This window comes from Typopeltis vanoorti, chromosome 22 (assembly GCF_054136105.1).
Source record: "Typopeltis vanoorti isolate ZY-2024b chromosome 22, IOZ_Tvanoo_1.0, whole genome shotgun sequence".
NCBI lineage: Eukaryota > Metazoa > Arthropoda > Arachnida > Uropygi > Thelyphonidae > Typopeltis > Typopeltis vanoorti.
This window is the reverse complement of record NC_143570.1, coordinates 40,179,112-40,203,612: the sequence shown is the minus strand read 5'-3', so window position 1 is coordinate 40,203,612 and position 24,501 is coordinate 40,179,112. Positions and strand designations below refer to the sequence as shown.

The 24,501-nt window shown below is 36.6% G+C and overlaps 1 protein-coding gene across 5 annotated transcripts in view; it reads right to left on the bottom strand.

The window, feature by feature from the left end:
* LOC150094343 (beta-1,4-N-acetylgalactosaminyltransferase bre-4-like) overlaps positions 1–24,501 on the bottom strand; it is a 237,807-nt gene that overhangs the window by 73,093 nt on the left and 140,213 nt on the right. The window contains exon 1 of one of the 5 annotated variants that reach the window (XM_090411760.1): positions 16,817–16,939. The exons of the other annotated variants lie outside the window; for them this stretch is intronic. The gene's annotated coding sequence lies outside the window, so the exon portion shown is untranslated. Of the gene's footprint in view, positions 1–16,816; positions 16,940–24,501 lie in introns of those variants that run through there. 5 annotated transcript variants of the gene reach the window in all.

The following is a 24,501-nucleotide window of genomic DNA, read 5'->3' as shown; positions in this document are numbered from 1 at the left end:
CTTACTATTTGCCTCTCCAACTGTTTGATAACCATATTCTAGCCATTACTGATGTGGGAGATGGAGCAACATCTCCTGGTACCATTTCAACAACTTGTTTGCTTTCTGGATCTTCTCGCGTGGACTGGAAGATCAGATTTTGAAAAGATTTAAGACATTATTGAATCTAGAAATGAGAACAAACTGATGCAAATTCTTTCCAAAGTATCTCAAGAACACACACACACACACACACACACACACACACACACACACACACACACACACACACACACACACACACACACACACACACACACACACAGATTTTTCGTGTGTGTATTTCGTACGATGCCGACCAATAGAATTGGACCATTATTCCTGTAGGCATGGGGCGGACGTCACTTTACCTCACCCGACGCTGCAGTTCATCCCAAAGATATTCAATAGGGTTGAGATCAGAGCTTTATGGAGGCGAATCAAGTGTGGTGACGTTCATGTCCACAAACCACGCAGTTACAGCAGCAGCATTTATAACACGGTCAGTTCCGTAGAAACGGCACAAAGAAGGAAGCATTGCATTGTCCAGAATATCCAGATGCCTCTCGCAGTAAAATGTTAGTAGCACCAGAGGTCCGTGGCCAAACCAGTAAAAACAGGACTATACCCCCCACCTCCGAATTTCATAGTTTGTGTTACACCCTCTGGTAAAAGACGTTCACCGGGAATCCACCATACCCACACCCGTCCATCTGCTAGGCAGAGGGTATAGCGTTATTTGTCGCTCCATAACACAGCTTTCAAAGCTTCCACATCCCACTGTGCACGCTCTTTGCGCCGGTGAAGACGACGCAAAACCCAAGTTATGAGCCTCGGTTCTGAATGTTTTGTGTGGATTCGTGTTCCAGTCGATGACCGGGACTTCACATTCAACGTGTCGGCCGACGAATGGTAGTTTTTACATGTTATCCACACTCACTGAACGTGACCGTAGCACCCTAAGGTCACGTTCACGTGAGTATGGTGGATCGTCCACTGCGGGTAGCACTTGCAGTTAACTCCCAGCGCTTCCATCTTAGTATGGTATCACTGACTGTTGATCTGGAATGGCACAATTTGCTGAACAGATAGGCCTGCAACATGGTACCCTATCACAATTCATCTTTCAAACTCCGTGAGTTCTCTTCCAGCAGCCACTGGGTCGGTCTTCTACAGCACTAAGGCTATAAAGGCTAGTGTATCAACTATAAAAAAATAAAATAAAATAAAATAAAATAGAACCGCATTAAGGAAGAGGAAGAACGATTACCTTTGTATTCGACTGACTAACTAAATTTCGGATTAAAATACCGTTTATAAATGTTTTTCACTCCTAGTCGGAATTCGAAATGAAGTCCTTCCAACCAAAGAACATAATCGATACCGACTGAGTTACAAAAGCTCTAAAAATAGGAAGGATTATTATCATTTCAAATATAATTATTTAATAAAAATGGTCTGATTGCAATGAAAAAAAAAATCGTTTTGATAATTCGAATGGAAAACGTTTAAACATTGTCAAACTATTCTCAAGTTTTTATTTATTTATTATTTTTTTTTTTACGCATTTTGAGAATTACACCTAACGAGAACATGCTAATTTAGAGCATATTTGGAGTCTCTCTCTCACACACACATCCAACAATTTTCATTAAAGTACATTTACTTTTTTTAGTAAGGAAGGGGTGGATATATAGAACAATAAATATTACACACAATACGATTGTTAGGGTTTTCACAAGATAGCGGCAGTTGTCTGCCGCCTTCCTGCTCAATGACTTGGAAATCTTGTGAGTTTAGTTACTGGTGACGGCTAATGGTTACCAGCTGCCTACCAATTACAAGAAGTTAGAGCTAGAAGATCTCCGTCTTCCTTCTTCTCTCTCTCGACGAATAAAAAGGCGTTAGACCACTAGGTTTTTTTTTTTTTTGTAAATATTCTAAATTTGAATACGATATTTATATAGTCACCGAAGAAGTTGCCCATTAAATGACAAAACGCACCTATAACTGCTGTAAATCAATTATCATAATAAATGGAATCGCTTTACATCATCAAGAATGCTATTATTGAATGCTATGAATGTGCACGAATTTATAAGATTTTTTTACATAATATTTCAATAATAATAAAATCGTTTTTTCTATCATTAATAACTCTATTTTGCTCCGACTGAGCTCAAATTTTAGCTAACTCCACTTTACAACTCATACATTTTGGTCGGATTGTGATAGCAACTCATTACTCTAATGTTCGACACGATTGCATCATAAATTCGATAGAAATCAGTTGATCTATATTCAACGGGATATGTTTTGTTACGATGAATACATATATTGAATAAAAATATTTGATCTGTTAGTCATAAATCTAACACCGGAACTACAGTACGTTGAATTTGAATATTTAGTTCCTGTAATGCATTTTCAAAGAAAAAACAGGAAACTTCACAGACGCAAATCTAACTTTAACATTACATTAAAAACAGTTAATAGTTAGTGATATGTTTCACCCAAAGTTTTCTGAGCTAGATATAAAATCTCCAGAGTTCTGTTTAATAACACAGCATGTCTGGAATAGAAAGGAGGGAAACTAGTTATTATAAGGGAGCGAAGCACAACTGGATCCATGCAATAACTAGCAAGAGAATAACTAAAACATTCGAACAGCAGATGAATGCAATTTTAGGCTAATAAAAAAAAAAAAAAAAAAAAAAGGAGGAAAGGAACTATTTTCGTAATAAATGGAATTGCCACCAGCTGAACATTTACGAAGGGTCACGTTTATCTGTATATCGGTTTTTGTTTCCATTTCACTGCTCCACTAAATCGCTTTTGAAGTCATTAACATAGCTTTTGTTCCTATATTTAGCCATTTCCATATAATTACATTCCATCAAATCTTATCTAACTGATCAAAAACAGAGCAAGCTAATAATGTATATCACTTATGATGAATTACACAGTCACCTTACAAGTAGGCTGTTAAGCAAAGTGCTCCATTACAGCAGTAATGGTGCACTGCTTATTACCCAATCGTCCATCAGGAAATTGTTTCGTAGGACAAAGTTGGCAAATTTGTGTTATAGTACACGTTACTATACCAAGGGTCCGTAATTAAACTTTAAGTATGCCGATGCCTGTGTAGCGAAACACATTGTCGGAGAGTACAGTTAGACTGATTTATTAGGGACACCCAAGACTACAAGAAAGAAAATCTTAAAAAGTTGGTTTCAGCTGGGAAAATATTATATTAGTAGCACAAAATCAAATTAAAAAAAAAATTCTCCAAGATGCTATCTGTGGACTACAACCGAAGCACAATGATTTTAATGGCAATGTAGCGATACTAGTAATAATTGTAGTTGACTATTTCTGGGTTCGCAGCAGTGTGAATTTCAAAATAAACAGGCGTAAAATGCATTCAATTCTTTAACTATTTTTTTCCCGCACTTTCCCAGAATCTTTCAAAATAGTTTAATTATACAACTTATTACAAACATATAACGTTCTCGGTTGCAAAATCCTGAAAAAAGAAAATGCATCAAAAATTCGATGGACCGCCAAGTAATCATCAACCAATACAACAGAAAAAACAGAGCATCAAACAACGAATATCACGAGGTAGGAGTTAACTCTTTTTCATTACTTCCCACAGGAAACCATATCTAAACCCACATCAAAAATAGTCTGTAATCTTTTATATAAGTAATTGACTATATGTAAAAAGCTAATATTAGCAGTTAAAACTAGTCCTCTCCAACAGGAAGGTTTTTTTTTTTTTGATTCTGTAACATTAAATGAAAATTATTTAAACGGCTTTCCTTACATATTTTCAGAATACATTTTGCGCATCTGAGGCTATCGAAATGAAATGGTATCTTTCCTAAAATTAGCCCAAGCCGTCTCTCACCATATACTAGTCAGTGTATTAAATTTATGACAATTTAAAAAGGTCTTTCCCTGCAGATTTCAAAAAAATTACTAAAGGAAGAGCCAAAAGGCTTCATTTCTGCGGTGTTAAAAGGCGCTTGGGTAGCGCTCATGTCTTTTAAGTAGTTCAAGCTAAGGCAACTTCGAGATGCCAATGATTGTATTCTTGTAAGCTCGGTCCAACTTAAGAAACTTTTAGTTTATACAAACATTCGGCTTTGAAAAAATGCTGGATTTAATATACACTTTGCTTATATGATTTCAAAATATTCTGAATATAAAGTCTTGCCATAAATACTGTTACACTAACGGAATTGGGAGCTAGACCGGTTCCGTTAGTAGAGCTATGTGCTTCCAACATTCGCAGTGTTTATCAGTATGTAGAGATTCACAAGGTTGGAATGCAAACGTGTTATTTTCAACACGCCCAAGATACTCGGGATCAGATGTTATTTATGTATCGTACTATTAACCATTATAACTATAAAGACATACCTGACCGCCAAAGAAAGGGTCGCCACACTGCGTCAGGATGGAACAGCTTGTGAGGGCTTTGAAGGCACGCCTACGTCGTAATCCTGTGAAAACGCAGAAAGTGATGTCGCGAGATGAGCGTATAGCAGAGAACGATGTCATATGTACTAACTGATCGTCGTTCTAGTGGACACTTCCTAACACCACACATATGCGGCAGAGGGTGATAAAATCAACGGTACGCGAACAATAGAGAGAGAGAGAGAGATCCTCTTCACAGACGAGATCTTCACCACTGAGGAGTCGTTCCAAACTGCCAAAACAACTGGGTATATGCCGCAACACGTGCTATAGCATCCAGGATTCAGAAAAGTCATCATCCCGCGTTTGTGGTTTGGTGGTGGCGGGGGGTGGGATTTGGCGTATCTGGGTTTCAAAATCCAGTGAAGGTGGATTTGGAGCAAGCAATGGCAGCGTTTCCGTTGGATGTCGTGCGTGCCGCAGTCGATATGTGGCCTCACAGACTTCTGGCATCCCTAAACATTGAGTGCTGCTATATGTACGTTGCACATGTTGTTTGTATGTGCTGAAAGCTGTGAATGATTTACTGATTGTATGTGCTGAAAGCTGTGGTTGTTTGTATGTTGTCTGAAAGTTGTTTGTATGTGCTGAAAGCTGTGAATGATTAAAGGTTTATGCGCTGTTAGAGCTGATAATTTATGGCTATACTAAGTACATGCTGTGCCCACTGGAGGCTATTATGTAGTCGTTAAGTGGTATAAAAAACGGCTAATAGGTTCACATATCATACATAGACAGGCAGGCAACTCATTTTACACTATATATGTGATCAATGTATTTTCTGGGGTTCAAATTTACAAAGAACAGAATCCTTATATAAGCATATGATAAGTACTCTATGCAAAATCTGACATACAGATTGCGCTATATATCACCATCCTTGCCCAAATAATTCTACTAATATCATATATGCAATATATTAAAAAACGGGTAGTTTTTTGTGGGGAGGGAGCATGCAATGTTAATTTTTATTATACAGGATGATCAAAATTAAAGCTTCCCTTTTACTTGTGAAGCGCAATCTAGTGATCCAAATGCCGCGAAACTTTGCAGGAATACATTGTGCATCATGCGGAAGCGATGTCTGAAAGGGAGACAGAGATAAAACAGGAGTTTCCAAAATTCATCACCATGGGCATTGCAAACACCAAATGCATGAAATTTGTATATCACACAACTCAGCAGGTGTCGGGAGGGTTAAAAAAGATGCAGACAGAATTTTTTCCTTCATTGTGGTTGTTGATACCGTCCACAGTAACAGCACTAACCTTACACCCAATGTGCTTTCTTCGTGAAGCTATACCACCTAACCCCAGGGGGGTGGCCAACCTATGGCGCATTGCATGATTAGAAGTGGCGCACTGAACCCCAAAGAAAAGTTTTTAAAAATTTTGTATACGATATATACAGGGTGTTCGGGATAAATTTGACAGTTTCGTAAGGAAAAAGAAAATCTTCTTTGTATCTATTAAATTTAATGAATTGACAAAAAAACATTACAGGCAGAGTTAATTACAATACTATCAACAAGATTTACTCAAAATAACCACCATTAGCATCGATCACAGCTTCAATTCTGCTTCGGAACCTCGAACAAGCTGATGCTACAGTCTCCCTGGGAAGGGCCGCAAAAACTGTTTTAATTTTATCCATTAACTGGGCTTTTGTATTACTGGAAGTGCGATTGGTGTCTTTTTCAACTGCGCCCCATACAAAATAATCCATGGGGTTAAGGTCTGGGGAGTTTGGAGGCCAAACATTTGGACTGGTGAAGTCGTAGAAATTTTCAGACAACCATTTTTGACTTTTCCCAGAGGTGTGGCAAGGGGCCGAATCCTGCTGCCATACATACGGCCTACCATTCGCTACCCTTGTTATCCAGGGCTTGACTACAGTTAGCAACTTCACGAACAAAGCCCGAATTCCAATGCCAGGGTTCTTCAACACCTGTTCCTGCAGATTTGCGAGGAATTCTGCTGTACGAACGCAATCAGATCGTCTGCTAGGGATCTTTCTTCTTGCTACATCCTCGTAGTCACCATTGCAAGTCTCTAGTTCATGCCTGATTGTTTTTACTGTATTCAGGGAGCATTGGGCAGCAGTCGTAATATCCTTATTTTGATGGCGGGCACGAATCATCATGATACAAGTTATTCTCTTCCATGATTCAGGTGGGTTCCAGCTATCCATCCTTTCTGACATCTTGTATATGAATGAAGAAGGGTCCAAACTTTTAAATGAAGAGAAGTGTGTGTTAATACATGTAACTTACGGAAAAATATAATTAATTATAAATATGTCAAATTTATCCCGAACACCCTGTATATATATATATATATATATATATATATATATATATATATATATATATATACAGGGTGTCCCAAAATTCAAGCAAGATTTAAATTTAGCGCCATTTGTGCGGTAAAGTGTTGCCAACGAGAAAAAAAAAAAAGACAGCGTGAAGCTGACAGTTCAGGGTTATTAAAAATGACCACACACAGCGAAGAGAGTTCGTTGAATGGATTATGGAACAACAACAAGTGGATGCTTATTTTTCGAACAAAATCATCTTTAGCGATGAGGCTCATTTTCATCTTGATGGCTTCGTTAATCGACAAAATTGTCACATTTGGGGTTCAGAAAATCCACGAGTGATTGTTGAGAAACAAATGCATCCACAACATGTCACTGTTTGGTGCGGATTTTGAGCTGGAGGCATCATCGGTCCATTCTTCTTCGAAAATGCGGCTGGTAAGGCAATAACAGTTAATGGTGCTCGCTATCGCGACATGATAATCCAGTTTTTTGTGCCTAAATTGGAAGATATGGATGTGGACGACATGTGGTTTCAACAAGACGGTGCCACATGCCATACAGCCCGAGAAACAATTCAATTACTGCATGAGTCATTTCCTGGTCGTGTAATTTCCCGTTTTGGTGATCAGAATTGGCTGCCCGGATCATGTGACTTAACGCCGTTGGACTTTTTTCTTTGGGGTTTTTTGAAATATAAGGTTTATGCCAACAAGACCACGACCATCCACGCCTTGAAGGAGGAAATTGAGCGCTGTATCAACGAAATTCAGCCACATTTATGCAAAACGGTCATGGAAAATTTCGACAAAAGAGTGCGTATGTGCCAGCAAAGCCGTGGAGGCCATTTACCCGATATGCTATTCCATGCATAACCCTATACTATATACTTTATGAATCAATAAGAAATTACAATTTTTAATTAAAAACCTGTGTTTTCTATCAAAATTACTTCTTGCGTGAATTTTGGGACACCTTGTATGTATATATATATATATATATATATATATATAAACACAATTAATCTACCACTGAATTCTAGAGTGCGCACTTATTATACTTGTTTGATCTTGAAGCAACAAGCACCGGCAAATGCTGATATGCGTCACCAGTTACTCAATCAGTTTACAGCTGACTCTCGTGTCATAACGTTCGATCAACTTCTGATTCGATGTGAGTGAATAATTCTGTGTTTTCGAACTTTTATGTTTTTATTAACGGTCTTTAAATTTATGATAAGATTTCTGTTTTCATGAAGGCTTAATATAGTTCTGTAAATTTAAAAATAATTTTTTTTTTCATTTTGTACGCGTATGTGAAGTTCTTGCCTGCTCCCCTAATTTGCTGATTACTGAAACCTGCAATTATTCGTTGTATTTGTATGTGTGCGTTTTTGTTTTTTTATATAATATCTTTACTTTTTATTTACGTATAGTAGGTTAATTGCTAAAATTTAATTGATCAGTAGCAAAGCTTTCGTAATGAGGATGTTTGGGTTGTGTGTGTGTGTGATTGCCAGCTGATCGACTGTTTTATGGCAAGAAGCGATCTCGTATTTCATTGGATATAATATATTACGAGAGAGAAAGAGAGAGAGAGAGAGAGAGAGAGACGAAAACTCTCTTGAAAAAAAAAATATATAATGATTTTTAAACTTATAGAACTGTATTAGGCCTCCATGAAAACAGGAATCTTATCTTAAACTTGTAGAACTGTTTTTGACTGTTCATAATGTTTAAAACGATAAAATAATTGATTAAATAAATTATTTAATAATAAGCATTACTTTTTGAAATACTTTTTTTTTTTTTTTTTTTACAGTCAGTTACCCATTAATTTGCAAAAGAAAATGAGCAGAAGAAAAGCAGAAGGTAATAGCAAGCGCCAGTTTAATGAACTATGGAAAAATGAGTTCTTATTTATTGCGGATCCTTCAGGAAAACCGTTGTGCATTGTTTGTGAAAACACTCTCTCAGATAATAGATAGAAGACATGATCTTAACAGACACCATAGAAAACATCAAGCTGAATTAGAAGAAAAACTGAAGTTAGTTCCTGGGTCTGAGTTGCGGAAAGAATATGTGGTTAAGAAAAAGGAAGAAATAAAAAAGAGACAAAATATATTTGCGAAACGAAGTTGTGAAAGTGTGGCAATGCTGAAGGCATCTTATGAAACTGCCTTTGTGTTGGCTAAAAAACACAAGCCTTTCTCTGATGGAGAGGAAGTTGTTAAGCCCTGTCTCGAAAAATTTGCAAATGTCTTGGTGATAAGAATGTTGAAAGAAAAGTAAACCAAATTGCTCTGTCCAAGCAAACAATTACAAGACGCATCGAAGAACTTTCGCATGATGTTACTGAGCAAATGAAAGACCATGTTCATGCTTGTTCTTTCTTTTCTTTAGCCTTGGACGAATCAGCTGACATATGTGATGTAGCCAAATTAAGCATTTTTATAAGTGCAGAATTGATGGTAATTTTAACGTCTTTGAAGAACTTATCGGTCTTGAGTCAATTCATGGAAAAATCAGAGGGTCAAACATATATGACAAAGTAAAGTCATGTCTAGAAAATCAACAACTAGATTCTAGTAAGCTCATCAGTGTTTGCACTGATGGAGCACCGTCAATGGTAGGTAGAGTTTCTGGGACTGTAACTTTACTTGAAAAGTTTTCAGGTCTTTCTCTACTAAACTATCACTGTATTATATATGAAGAATCTCTGTGTGGAAAAACTCTAAATTTGAAGCATGTTATGATACCAATTGTAAAGTGCGTGAATAAAATTCGAGCAAGAGGGTTAAACAGAAGAGAATTCAGAGAATATTGTGAACTGCTAGATATGGAATATGGTGATCTCATCCTTCATTGTGAGGTGCGCCGGCTTTCTAAAGGACAAGTTCTCAGTAGATTTTGGAAGCTGAAAGAAAGTGTTCGTAATTTTCTGGAAGAGAAGGATGAGCTGCATGAGGAAAAAGCCCTGTTGTGTGATGAGAAATGATTTTTTGATTTAGCATTTTTAGTTGATGTTAACAGCCACCTCAATGATCTAAATTTGAAACTGCAGGGCAAGAACAAACTATTTCCTAGCTTAGTAAATGACATCAGTGCATTCAAAACGAAATTAAAACTGTTCATCTCCCAGTTAGAAAACGGGGATTTAAGTCAATTTCCACATTTACAACATAGTGAATCTGTTGAAGATAATGGCAACTTTACAGAATGTACTGAGAAACTCAGATTATTGTAAGAGTCCTTTAACAGTTGTTTTGCCGAAGAACAAGACTGCATACTTGCATTTATAAATTCCTTTTCACTTACTGAACAAAAAATTTTGACGATGCCTAGTAACATACAAATGGAACTTATTGATCTCAAAACCAATTCTTTATTGAAAATGAAATTTAATGAACGTCCATCACTTCCAGATGCTTTTGATATAATTAATTTCTAGCGATCGTTGCCCTGTGAACATTTTCCAGAACTGAGAAATTTGCTCAGAGTTATATCTGTTGTTTTGCAACTACATATAGATGCGAACAAGCATTTTCATCAATGATAATGATTAAGAACAAACTACGGTCGCGACTGACTGATTCGAATTTGAAAAACTGTTTGATGCTTTCTGTAATTGATTTAACTTCAAACATTACAAGCTTAGCAAAAGCAAGGCAATTTCAAAAGTCTCACTGAAATAATGTTTATCTTGTCTTTATATGAAATCCTTTTATTTAAAAACTGCTAAAAGTGTCTATATTACAATATATCCATATTACCATATTTTAAAAGGGCGGAAAATTGGTATAAGTTTGTATGGCGCATCTTAACTAAAAAATGAAAAAAAATTGACGAATGAACTACAAAAGGTTGGCCACCCCTGACCTAAACCATCGGTTGCTAATCGGGGGTACGTGCTGGGATACACGAAAAATAATCAGTAATGGCGGAAAAACAAGTAAAGTAAACAAAATGCAAAACGTTAGTTATGGAACAATAAATGTTAAGTTTTAAAACAGCTATTTTAAAAACAAGGGGTACAATTTATAGAAATGGGTTTAAAATGGGTACACAAGTGGAAAAAGGTTGGGAACCGTTGACCTAAACAATTGCGATGCTGTTCCTACACTCCGCGACGAATGATTAGTCGTTTTGAAAAAAAGGGATCATTGGGAGTTAGAGGTCGCAAACCAATAGCTTCACAAGTGAATGAAGTTGCTAATGCAGTTGTGGAGCAGGCTGAATAACGGCGCTGGTTTCTGTATGCACGTGCTACATCAAGACACATGGATGCATCTTACACTGTCTGGAAAATTCTAAGGAAGATTCTGCATTTCTAACCATTCAAGATAACTCTGACACAGGAGTAGCGCTCGCAGGACTTTGAAAGTCGACTGACATTCTTTGCTCGAGTGGAGTTGCACGCTGAGTGGCCGTAGATGATTTTGTGTGGGGGTAGGCTTACTTTCACCTCAACGAAGCTGTGAATACCTATAACTGCCTGGTATGGGCAACGCAAAACCAGCATGCAATCTAACGAATTCCTTTATATTCACACAAAGTTACTGTCTAGTGTGATACAGCTTCGTTTATCACCGGACCATTCTACTTGGAGGATATTCGTCAGTTGGGTCCTGTGAGCCACTCAGTTACTGCCGAGAGGTATCCCGATGCAGGATGGAGTCCCTCAATATATCGGTCGACCCCATTCAGGAGGTTCTTCGAGAACATTTCACGGAAGCCAAAATGATCTGCCGTACATTTCCCACTGCTTGGCAGCTTCGTTCACCTGATCTGACTCCTTGTGACTTCAGGTTCTGGGGCTTTTCTCAAAGAAAAGGTTTATTGGGATCATCCTGATAACGCTGAAATACAGCATAACGCAGCATGTGTGCAACATTTGTCCTGACCAGCTGCGTTCTGCATTGAACACACTGTGCGAAGGATACAGTTTGTGGCACACGGGAAGGGCAGCACGTTGAACAGTACAGTCCGTGAAATTGGAAGTGAATAAAATGTGTCATTTATGCTCATGTCACTTTTCTCCTTATTAAACACACAGAAAAATTACAACGTCTACATTTAGTTCATCATACAGCGCATCTGGTGGAAAATTTCGAAACTAATTTTTTTCTCCTCAGATATCGTTTCCACATAACGCACATATTCCTGCAAAGTTTCACAGCATTTGGATTACTAGGTAGCGCGCCACATTAAACACAGCTGAGCAGATTTGTGATTTGTATAAGGTTTAGAGGTGAAGTAACGTCTTAAGCGAAAGAGAAATACTAGTTTTTTGGAAGCTGAGAATGCAATGGCTGTGATGTGTTTATGCCAGGAGAGGCCTGTTTATTACCTCTCCTGGCATATATGTAATTCCAAGCAGAGAAATCTCATCTTGTCTTGAAATGTGAGCGTTATCAAAATAATAGTGGGGGAAAATGGTTCTTTTATGTGAGAAATAAGACAGAACTGGGTTTTACTAGCATTGAAGTTGATGAGGTTATCTGAACCCCATTGGAGGATGGCTTGGAGGTCAGAATTGAGGACAGGGGTGGTTGATGTTCTGTAGGTTGAAGTGAGTTGTGTGGAGTGAGGTTTACCAAATGAAGGGGGGGGGGGGGTGCAATATGCTGTCGCCTGCAAAACTGTGTATTGGGTTGGAGGCAAGCTGGAGTAGGTCATTGATATATAGTAAGAAGAGAGTTGGTGAGAGAACTTTGTGGAACCCTAGCATTATTTGGATGGCGAGAGGATAGGGAACCGTCTACCATCACACACAGTGTGTGTAAAGACAGAAGGCTGGCAATCCAACTGCAGTAGTCCTGAGGCAGTCCAAATGATAGGAGTTTGCTTAGTAAGCTTTTGTGCCAGACCCAGTTAAAAAGCTTTAGAGATATCGAGTGCAATCACTTGAGATTCGCCAAATTTCTCCATGACATTTGATGTCTTTCTGGCAAAATAATATAGGGGCATTGTATGTTGGGCAGTTGGGATGACGGGGACATTTGCCAATGTCAATTATGCGTGCATTGGAGGCGAAGTGTGAAGCCAAGAGATTAGCTTTTTCTGTGGGTGATTATGCAATAGAGCCATCTAGGTATGATATGGGTGGGAATAATGTAGAGCAAAAGTTACGACCAATTGCTTTGGCAAGAGAACAAAAGGCATGGCTGCCATTTGGGCAGGCTGCAAGTTTTCTGCTTGCTCAAATTCTGTTTTGGAAGCATTGACAGTTTTCCTGCATCTGTTTTGGGCTTCGGTATAAGCAATGAAGGTGGACAGAGTTCTTGATTTGAGCCAGTTGTGGTATGCGTGATTTTTCATTTGTACGGCCTTGGCACATCTTTTGGAGAACCAGAGTTTATATAGGGGACAGAAATTCAGACGTGTGGGGAATGTATGTTTCCATGCCAGTGAGGATTACTTCAGTGATACGTTCGGTGCATATGTTTGGATTGGAGGACCGGAAACAATAGTCCAACCATGGGAATGAAGCACAGTAGTCTCGGAGGTTGTCCCACTTAGATTATAGTCGGAATTACCCAAGGGGCTCACTACATTCATTGCGAATTTGGAAGTGCCATTGGTAAGGAAGAGATCTAGGGTATTTGGGGAGTGGTTCAGGTTATCTGGTATTCTGGTTGGCGTGTGAACAATTTGTGTAGGGTCGTTGTGCAATACTGCGTACTAAACAACTAAGGCCACTATTTTGGCTGTCAGGGAAAAGGATAGAGATGAATTGACACAAAAAATGATATTAACTATTATGACTAGCGGATATGCGATGCAGGTCAATAGACTGCAATTCGATGTTCTCCCAATATTCGCCATATCAATCAATAGAGCGCCATGATAAACGCATTCGAAGTCACTAGTTTAACTTGAAATGTGGGCTGTACATTATTCTCGGTATGGAGGGCCGAAAGGTACCCCCCCCCCCAAATATCATAAGCTGTTTAATTGCTTTAACCGAATTAGAATCTTTAACTGTCAGCTAGAACAAAGGATAGCCTAAAAAGTTGCTTAGGCAATATATTTCCCGTTCTCGAAATCGTGTTCTAAGATTTCTCATCAAGTTAACATCAGCATTAATTAAAAACGACTAAAATAAAAGCACTTTTTTCAATAATGCAGAAACAATTTTTTGAATATACATTTCAAAATTTGAAAAGAAAAATGAAAAAAAAAAAAAAAATCAAGAAATGCCAGATCTGAAAGTATTAAAATAATAACTGAGCAAAGCTGGATAGTTTTGCTTGCCTGATATTAGGCATTCCATATCGTCTCTTCAGTTAGCTTCCACAGCTCAGTCAGTATTACTGTTGTTGTTTGAGCACCTCCATGGAGTTCTAAGACTCAACGTGGGCGACCCAAACTATCAATTCAATATCTATCGTGCTTCTTGAAACCATTAACAGACAACGCACTCAAGCAACGCATTCCATTCATTCACTACTCTCCAAGCGAAAAATCTAGTCCTCACGCCCTTAATAACCACACTCTTACCCAACTTCCAGGGATGGCTTCTTGTTCTGTCCCCTCAGGGAAAATAATTCAGTCAAGTGCTGAGTTATTCCCCCCCTCACCCCCCTGCATCAATCCTATAAAATCCTTTAACTAAAGGTTTCTATCATATCCTCCCTTTTTTGCCTATCAACCAACTTCTATAATCCAGAAATCCTCAATCTATCCTCATAAGCATTCTACAGACCACTCACCATCTTGGTCACTCGCTTCTGGATGGATCTCTATCACTTCCAAGTAACCCAAAGGTGACCAAGACCTAAGCACAGTAATCCAGATGCGGTCGTATCACGGCTTTATAAAGTAGAATAATAATTCTACTTATTAATCCTGTGAGCTATCCGGACTACTTTAGCAATATGCCCTCTAAACTTTCACTTCCCATCGACTACTACTACCTCCAAATCCCTGACTTCATCAATTTCCTATGTGGTACACAGCTTGCAATCTTTGTATCCCAAAATGCATAAATTTACACTTTTCCACATTAAACTGACATCCATTATTTTTGTCCATACTGCCAGCCTATTTAAATCATCCTGTAAGCTCTCTACATCCTGATTAACTATTACCCTACCCAATTTTGCATCATCATCAAACACCTGAAGATTTCCCTTCAAATTATTTCTGACATCATTTATGCACAAATTAAACAGCAGTGGTCTAAGTACAGAGACCTGTGCTTTGATCACTGCTGTACAGACGAAGCCCTCTGATTGGATCCCGACTAGGATGCAAGGCACAATCATGGCTTTTCAAATGAAGGTGAGTTAGCCAGTCTCATACGATGTTCCTACAGGAAATACTAGTTTTTCATTCCGCAAAGAAGCACCGTGAATACACATATTCACAGACAGAAAATACCGTTAGAGAGATACACTGCAGTTCGCAAGCTGACTGCATTAAAATTGTCTAAATCGCTTAATCAGGGGACTCAACCTGTCTTGAAGGGACGAGAAGTGGATGGATGAATTGTTTCGTCCTGCAATTAACTATTTTTTCCATACAGCTACTGCACTCATGAATTAGTCTTTTACTGCGAAATAAACCTATTCCCATGTACCCTGTTACCTAACAGTTCCTTCAGAAATGTATTTGAATATTCATATTATAATCTCAAACACACACACAAAAAAAAAAGGAGTTCTTATCCTCATAAGGCCTAGTCGCTGGCTGACAAATAACAATTCGAAACAGCTCTTAGAGGCCAGTGAAAATCAGACAGCTGTCTGTTTATCGAAGCTTTTTCGTAATCAATAAAGACTACGTGAGTTTCTCTTTGAAATTATTTTTTAATTAATTTTAATCAAATTGATAATAATATCTATGCAAGGTTTAAGTTTTGGAAATCCAGAAATGTACAGAACTAATAGAATTGTTATTGTATTTTAGATAGTTGATTCAAATATACCAAATCACTGGAATGACGAACTTCTAAGCCATCTTCCAAGTGGTACAACACCAAGGTAACTCCAATACCGAAAGTTATATCCTCATAAATAATCAGGTTAATTTAGAAACTTTCAATTTTTAATTACTTGGATAGAAAGAATAACCATTTTTAGATACTTTTATTTCAATAGCTTTAATGATGCCAAATTGATACTTTCTATAAGGTCATTAACAATGAGAAGACAGTTCTGAAAGTGCATCCATATACGGTTTTAAAAGTTTCTCGAATTTAGCAGATTAGTTCACCTGAAGCAGAAATAATAATGATTCCGGCAAGTTTAATATACATCATAACGTAACGTCCGCATTAACATTACAAAAGCTATTTATTATATATAAGCAGGAAATAAACCGACTAAAAACAACAGTAATGAAATAATTATAAGATACATGTAGTTAGCTGAATATAAAGTACGACTAGGATGCACTACACCATGTTTTGAACTATAATTTAATATATATAACAATTTAGAAACAGCCCAACCATTTGGAATACATACAAATAATCCGCAAGCAAACATTCGCAAATACCTAAACTGCATTAATTATATTAGGATATCAAAAGACATATTTCGGTGATTACACCACATGTTTTATTATTCAGTTATACAATATACTGAAATAATAAAAAATGTGGTGTAATCACCGAAATATGTCTTTTGAACCAATTAGCCACAGAAGTCTACGCCTGTATATCAGGATATGATTTACGAAAATCCGTAAAAGGATTAAAGGCAATCTCATAGCAGTATAATATAAACATATCAATAGAAAAACTAATATTGGCATTCCAAGTAGAAGAACCAGTAAGAAGTAAGACATTTTATTATATATATCAATGTTCGAAAATTTAAACAAGTAAATATACTTGCATATGCCGAGGATGTTCTGTATCATAGGAAGGATGGAAAAAAAAAAAAAAAGATACAGACATCAACATATCTAGTTATATGCATAATTAATATATTTAACCCATTCCTAGTACAAAAACATACTAGAATCAGATTATATAATTGGCTCACCAATTTTGTTATATGGAAACAAAATATGCCCCATAAAAAATGAATTCACAAGTGAAGAAATGCAATTTCTTCATTTCACTGCTTCTTGGAGGCCTGAAATGGTTCGAAAAGTTGCATGTTTGTCTCCAGAGGGGTGTTTCCGGACTATGTAAAAAAAAAATCATTAAAATACTTTAAAATAGATATAAATTAATAAAAGAATATGAAAAAACCCTTAGACCACCCACGGTAAGAATGTATTACAGGTTTACAGAAAAGCATTTCGTGGGTGGGTGCTACATATAAAACATCTGAATACAACATCTGGATACATTTACAAATCTGAAATAGGAAAGCGTCGAATTTATTAAATTTTTAATTTTAGTAAAATGAGTATCGTATCGCACAGTGTTACACTGTTTGTGTTTCTTTTAAATATGAGGCAATAATATCATTATATGACTAATACAACTATAAATCAAACGTAATGAAAAGAGCCAATATATAAATACACTTTTTACTGCACTTCGACACTCCATGTCGATTCGTTCGCAGAACTGCTCCTTTTAACATAGAGATCATTACTTAAACGAAAGCAAATGATCACTACTGGTAACCCAAGGACATTCATGCCATTGAAGTTATTTTTCATTATGATTTTTCAATATAGATCACATTTGATAAATTATATATAATTTTTATCTTATCAAGTCATTTTTTTATTTATATTACTCCTACAAACAAGAAGCAGAAGGACCTATGGCAAATAAATACCATGTGTTGGCAAGAGTCAGGAGCAAAGAATCTGTTTTAATATAATTTTATAAATTTTAATATTTTCACTTTAGTTTCAAGATAAACCAATCCGAAGTTTAGAAACACTAAGAAATCTAAAAACGAAGAAGCGACCGGATAGAGGTGAAATGACACATTATTGTCCAAACCAAATTTCATGTAAAGGATCTAATTAGTGGCCTGAAGAGGCATTTAGAATGTATGCAAAAATCACATTTTAAAGGAAGTGCTGAGGGAAATACGGAATCGTCAAATAGCTTAGAAACAATTAAAGCTGATCAGTCAATTTTAAACTTCTATAAAATAAGAAAGTTAAGTGAGATTGTATCTGGATTGGCAACAGAAGATGGAATCTCAATTCAAACACTGCCTATTGGGAAGTTGTTCGAATTCGGGTATAAAAACTATTGTTCTTACCCGAAACAATTTCAAAGCAGAATTATGGATTACCAAATAAATAACAAGTGAGGCATCATAATTTTTAAATGCCATGAACAACAAATATCAAAAATTAAGTACTTAATAGAATGCATCACAGTTTAAATCTTACTTTGGATGAATGAACCAGTATTGGAAATAAGGTATTTCAGTATTATTGTTCATTCAGATGACAAATTTTAAACTTAGGATTACTTCATATGCCTGAAGAAATGTTCACCTACTATTTCTGAAAAAAAAAAAAAAAACATACTACTATAACGACAGATGAAGAGAGGAGTGATGCTGAAATTTGGATATGAAAGCTCAGTTGAAAGTTTACTCTGCCTTAATCATGTCATTTATGTAGTGGTTACTGACGCATTTTATAGAAATATAATAAATATATTTTAAAAAAAGTTTCATCAGTAATTTTATATGTAGACCAGGGAATTCCCCAGACTTCGGGAAAAAAAAAAGTCTCGAGTCACGGAACAGAAAAATTGCCGAGACTCAGACTGTAGTAATTAGCGCTGCCAATCATAATGAAGAGTGACCATGAAAACAAGCAGCAAAAACCAAACGTCTCCTGCACTGAGTCAACTATTTTTAAGGTTTGGTATTTGGATTTACGGCCGAAGCAACTTAGGCTATACGGTCAGTGTATTATCTCTGTTAATTACATGTGTTCCAATGGACGGTTTACCTGCTTTGCGAGTTTCCAGGAGGAGGTGAGATCCTGCTACCTCCGTATGAGACCGGATAACTCACCTTCAGTTGAAAAGCCCTGATAAAGGTTCTTCGCGTTCTAAACGGTATGCAAACCCAGGTCTCGTCAACCAAAGGGCACAGTCGAAATCGACTGAACCATGGATGCTCCAATGGACGGTTTACCTGGTTTGCGAATTTCCAGGAGGAAAAATATACAGAAACCATATATAGGGAAAATTTCGTCTAACTCCTCTATTAATCGCAGCCTCGGCAGTGGTCTGCCAGCTTCCTGATGTGTACTTTAGTTTCTTGTTTATATGAATCCTACCCAACCATTCACAAAAAGTAAATCTACGGTACTTAATTACCGTGAGTGAACGAAGGGTTAAATACCTGGAAACCTTACTCTAAAGACGAAACATGGAACTAATTATTGAGGCATTACCTACCCTTCATAAAACCACGCTGAATTTCATCTCTTTGTGGGACCATCATCTCCTACCTAAAGACGTTCACAAATACCCAAATTCAGTGGGTTGTCGGAAAGCATAGATGCTATCCATACGGCCAACCTAACCGACAACGAGATTTGGTCGATTTCGATCTATAAAATCAACATAAAAAGTCGATGACATGAAACTGTACAAGATCAATTTATCCTAAATCCACAACAGGAAGGAGAATCTCTGAAATTCACATGTTATATAACTTTAATACGGGCCATATTATGATAATCGACAGCAATGCGTTTAAGAAATGCTTCCTCCAGCCCTCCAAAACCGGTCCAAGATGTTGGATAAGACATTTTTCCATTCTGAATGGCTTTACAAGATTTCTGTCATCAACGTATTCACAAAACGTCCCCAGAAAATAACATTTAGATCTACTTGGAGATCTTTTTTCCACCGGATACTGTCGTCCTGTTTAGACAATGTATAGAATTATTATTTTTTTTTTTATTTCAGGATAGACACTGTAAATAAACACGAGTAAAAACACAAGGTGTCAACCACGTGCTCCCCCCCCCCCACACACATCTCTAATTCTTGCTGATTTATTTATGAAATCTTTGGGAAAGAAAGCCATGGAAGGATATTATCAAAAACAAAGTAATTTGGCGTTTACTTTACTTTTTTTGGATTTCAAGATACTGGGAACAAACACGTCACCAAGGGCTCCTCCCCATCTACGGTTCTCGATGACTTATTTATGGTATCTTTTGAAAGGAAAGCCATAGAAGGATATCATCAAAAAGAAAATTTTGCTGCGTCGTGCTGACGATAATTTCATCGTTTGGTCAGGTTCTAACAAATTGGAGCATTTCAAAAACTATCTTAACGTCTGTATTCTAACATAAAGTTCTCTTGAACTTAAAAAATCGCAGGACACACCTTTCCTTGGCATACTCATAGAATGTCTGAAGATAAAAGAATTTTTCAGTGTACAGAAAATCCCACTACACGCTTCCTCTCACCCCAAGCAGAAGATAGGAATAATCAAAACACTGTAGAGAACAGAGGCTATAACTCCAGCAACACACACACACACACACACACACACACACACACACACACACACACACACACACACACACACGAAACAATGGACTTAGTTACTTAATTCATATCCTTTCCCTTAAATGGATATGATGCGCAAGATGATCAGGATTCTAAAAACCCCGCCAAAGAACAACTAACAAACAAGATTTCAAAGGTGCGATCATCCTTCGGTACATCAGCAAGTAATGTTACAGACAAATCTCCATTTTCTTCTATGTCCTGACATAAAGGTGGTTTTCGCTCGACATAGGGGAACTCCACATTCTTACAGCCTTCGAAATGTCATCTCAAGATTTACTGCTTGTGCGGTATTTGCTATGTTGGAAAAACAAGACGTTAGGGAGAAATCCGCATCCCAGAGCACTGGAAGAGGTTGAAAAGAAAAGACAACACACAAGTCCGGATTGCTTATCACGCAACCATTGACAACCATACAGTACTTTGGCAAACAAACAGAAATGCCTTACATCGAACGTAACTGTTTTAATCAGGAAATTAAAGAAGGCTTCCGAAATGCTGCGCATTCCTGCCTCAGTGCAATAAAAACCAAGATTTGATCTTGAGCTATGTTTTGCCTTCATCCATCAAAAATCTGCCATCTACAGACACGCGCAATACGTTATAGAGCGTGACAATACACGCTCTATAACGTGTACATCTACTTTCGCGCGTTCACGGTTTAGTTTTAATTTTCATCTGTTGTATTCTTTCACTGCTTAGTGTGACATGTTTACCGTATCAAGCTCTAACGTTTTGTAACATAAGTAAGCTTCTGATAGCGCTATCAGCACAGGAAACTGCTTGAGATTTCTAAGTTGAATTATTTTATGCTTCTTCACGTCATGTAGCCATTAAATTCGATGTTGCTGAAATTTTGATTTATCTCATTCTTAAAAATACGCAACAATCCATATTATTACATACTGCACAAATACATTTTTGTTAATATGGGGTACTTCAATTTTTTATAGTAATATTATTAATATTAATTTTTTATTGATTACAGAAATTTTCTATTTTATACTATACAGGGTGGCCTATAAACCATGCAATTTTTAGTAGAAAAGACACGTCTTTGAGAAGTTGAACACGCAAGGCATTTACGTGATGTAGTTTTTCATAAATGCGATGTTAAAAAAAACTTATGAAATTGCTTGACAAAGACGGGCTTTTTCTACGGAATGTTCCATGATTTATGGGGCACTACTTGCAACTCTAGGTTGATACAGTTACACATGGTACACTCCGCAGTTATATTAGGGGAGTGAGAAGGGGGAGGAAATGACAGGACAAACGAAGATACAGAGGAAAAGCATAAATGATACAGAGTATAAACAAACATATTAAACTAACTTTTTTGTAAACTTGCCCGATGGGATTATCCATTGGTTACATAGTTTATCTAGGAAGGGGGAGGGGAGTGTTTACAACTTGGCTGGGTGAGATTTTAAATTCCAGAAAATGGTATTACGTAATTTATGTGCGAATCCAAAGCGGGCGGTGTATAAGAAACAATATCTAAAAAAAACCGTCTATCGATTTTCTTACTAGAAAAGCAGAAGTGAATATCATGGCTGTACCGTGATGCGACACTTAATCGAAGCTGAGGCGAGACGAGACTGATGCAAAAAATTCCGGAAAATGTACAATATAATTTTTCTTAAGAATTTTTACAAAATTAGTTACGAAGCGTATGGATATTTGCCGCCATTGATACTTAACATGCAGTTTATAAGAATGTGGCATGTGCCACTTTTCTTTGGATGGGAGAATTGCAAGGCATTTATGCTGTGCAATGCATTTAAAGTACTACTACATACATTTAACATGTTAAGGAAACAAACTTGGGAAATACTTTAGATATGATAAACGCATTATGTAATGTGGAAATCAACCTCGCTTTATAGCAGCTTTGCAAACCTTATCATGGCACTGAGAAATGAGATATGTTGACTTCAGATAATAAATGCAAACTGCCATGTCGAAGTCAGTCTCTGAATCATAACTTATAAACCAGAGATTAGAGAGCATGAACAAAAAGGAGCAGCAAAATAAATTTCACGAATTGTTTTCGCTCCCGTAGAATTTGTATCGGAGAAAATGAAAAGTTAACATAGGGCACTTCCTACTCTATCAATGTTTTAAAAGAATACGTGCTGTAGATATACTGCATTATTAATAAACACATGTAGAGAAAAAAAAGAGAATTCTTATATATTTCCTCCTTGTGGTAAGGATGAAATATATATATATATATAGAAATTCTAGGGGGAGAGAAAAGAAGATCAGTTGACGCTATTTAAAACTTGAGTCACAAGACATGAATCAGCATGTTTACTTCATCGTGTGTAAATCACACAGTTCAGTAAACAGGAAAATACACTATTATAGATCAAAGGGAAAGAACGATTAGTTTTCTTTTTAAATTCAAATACAAGGTTACCGAAGTCATAAAATAAAACAAAAGGCTAAAAAATATATACTGTTTATGTGGACTTTTATTTATTTCGGTTAAGCCGTTCGGCTGAGATTAGAATCCAAGAATATCAGGACTGCCACAGCTTACCATGCCACATCTTAACCGTCCTGACTGCATGCTGTCTCAATGTTTTGGGAATTTAACCACGATTAGTTCAAAAATGTTTATCTATCCAATTTATTAATTTGTTTTCGAAATAATGAGCAATGTGTCCTCGTCTTTGAATTATTACAAAAGCTATCGTTGACCACTGAACTCTAATAGTGCAGCTATTATGACAGACACACACGAGTCAAAACGCTGACTCATGACTTGTGACAAGTTTTGAATGACAACCTCTTCTTTCTTTAATTATGTCCTTGCAACAATGAAATATGAGTTAATTATTTTTTATAAATTATTTTTAATAAATATATTTTGTGTGCATGTTGCAACCGTTATTTATAAATATATTATATCAATTGCTTTCTTCAGAGTTCCATTAATTGCACAATACAATAGATCAAATTATATATATAAAAAAAAAAAAAACTTACGAAACAGCTTAGATGGCTTCAAATAATATTTAAAAAAGGATAAAAATATATTGATACTATTTAGTTTCGAACTTATTGAGAACACAACTTTGACAGCGGCCGGACAGAAAGCTTCGTAAGGTCTCTCTACCTGACCGCTGTGGATAATCAATAGTTCGAAATATCTGTCAGTTCAGTGAAGCTTATCAAACCCGCTAATAAAGGAAGAATAAGACCTCGGTAGGAAAAGTCGGTGGTACAATACCTAAGCAACTCCAATGTTAAAAATCTATACTCTTGAGACAAGCTCTCTGGTCATTCTCGAAAATTTCTTTTCGGCTAAATATATTTAAACCATGAAGATTATTTAACACTATTTCTTTAAATAAATAAAAATGTACGAATTATTTAACTCCAAATTACAAAGCAAAGTTTATCTGATGCAGCTGTGTTAATTAAAAAATATATATATTTAACGGTATCTATAGGGTTATTCAGTTCAAAGAGAAAAGAAACAACCTCAAATAAAGATACGATTAAAAAATAGATTACCTTTAAAAGGAAGAGTATTTTCTTATACGTTTCATAGCATCTTCGAGGTAAACTAAGAAAAATACAACTATGTGCAACAATGTCATCTTGACGCCGAAGTGCATACTAAAGATTAAGGTATACATTATTAGAATATCTAATAAAGGGAAATAAGAGTGAGGGGATGGGGAGTGTGTGTTATGTGAATCCCATCCACGAAAGGATGGTGCATATGTGGACTAAGGAAATATCCATGTGCAATGCCTGTCACTTGATGCCGCAGAGAATGATGGGGACTAAATAATAGATTATAATACCTTCATGGAAAATAAAGGTCATGTATAAAATAAAATTTAGGTATTACCTAATGATGTTCACAAAGACATCTAAGACCATGGTAGGATCCAAACTCAGACTGCTGAGTAGAGGGAGGATAAGCTAACATATATATGACATGACATGTATGAAAAAAATAGATAATTTGGACAAGTATCCTATTTTTATCATAGGACAATTTCTCAAATTTTAAATCTGTACGGTTCTCAGTTGACAGTGATAAATGATAACAAAACTTCTGTGTATGTTTCCTTTAATTAAAAATTCTTTATCGTATTTGTCAAGTGCACTATGATATCTGTCAACTTGTCATAGTGATAGGGTTGATTTGACAGGTAATTATCAAAAATAACAGACGACTCT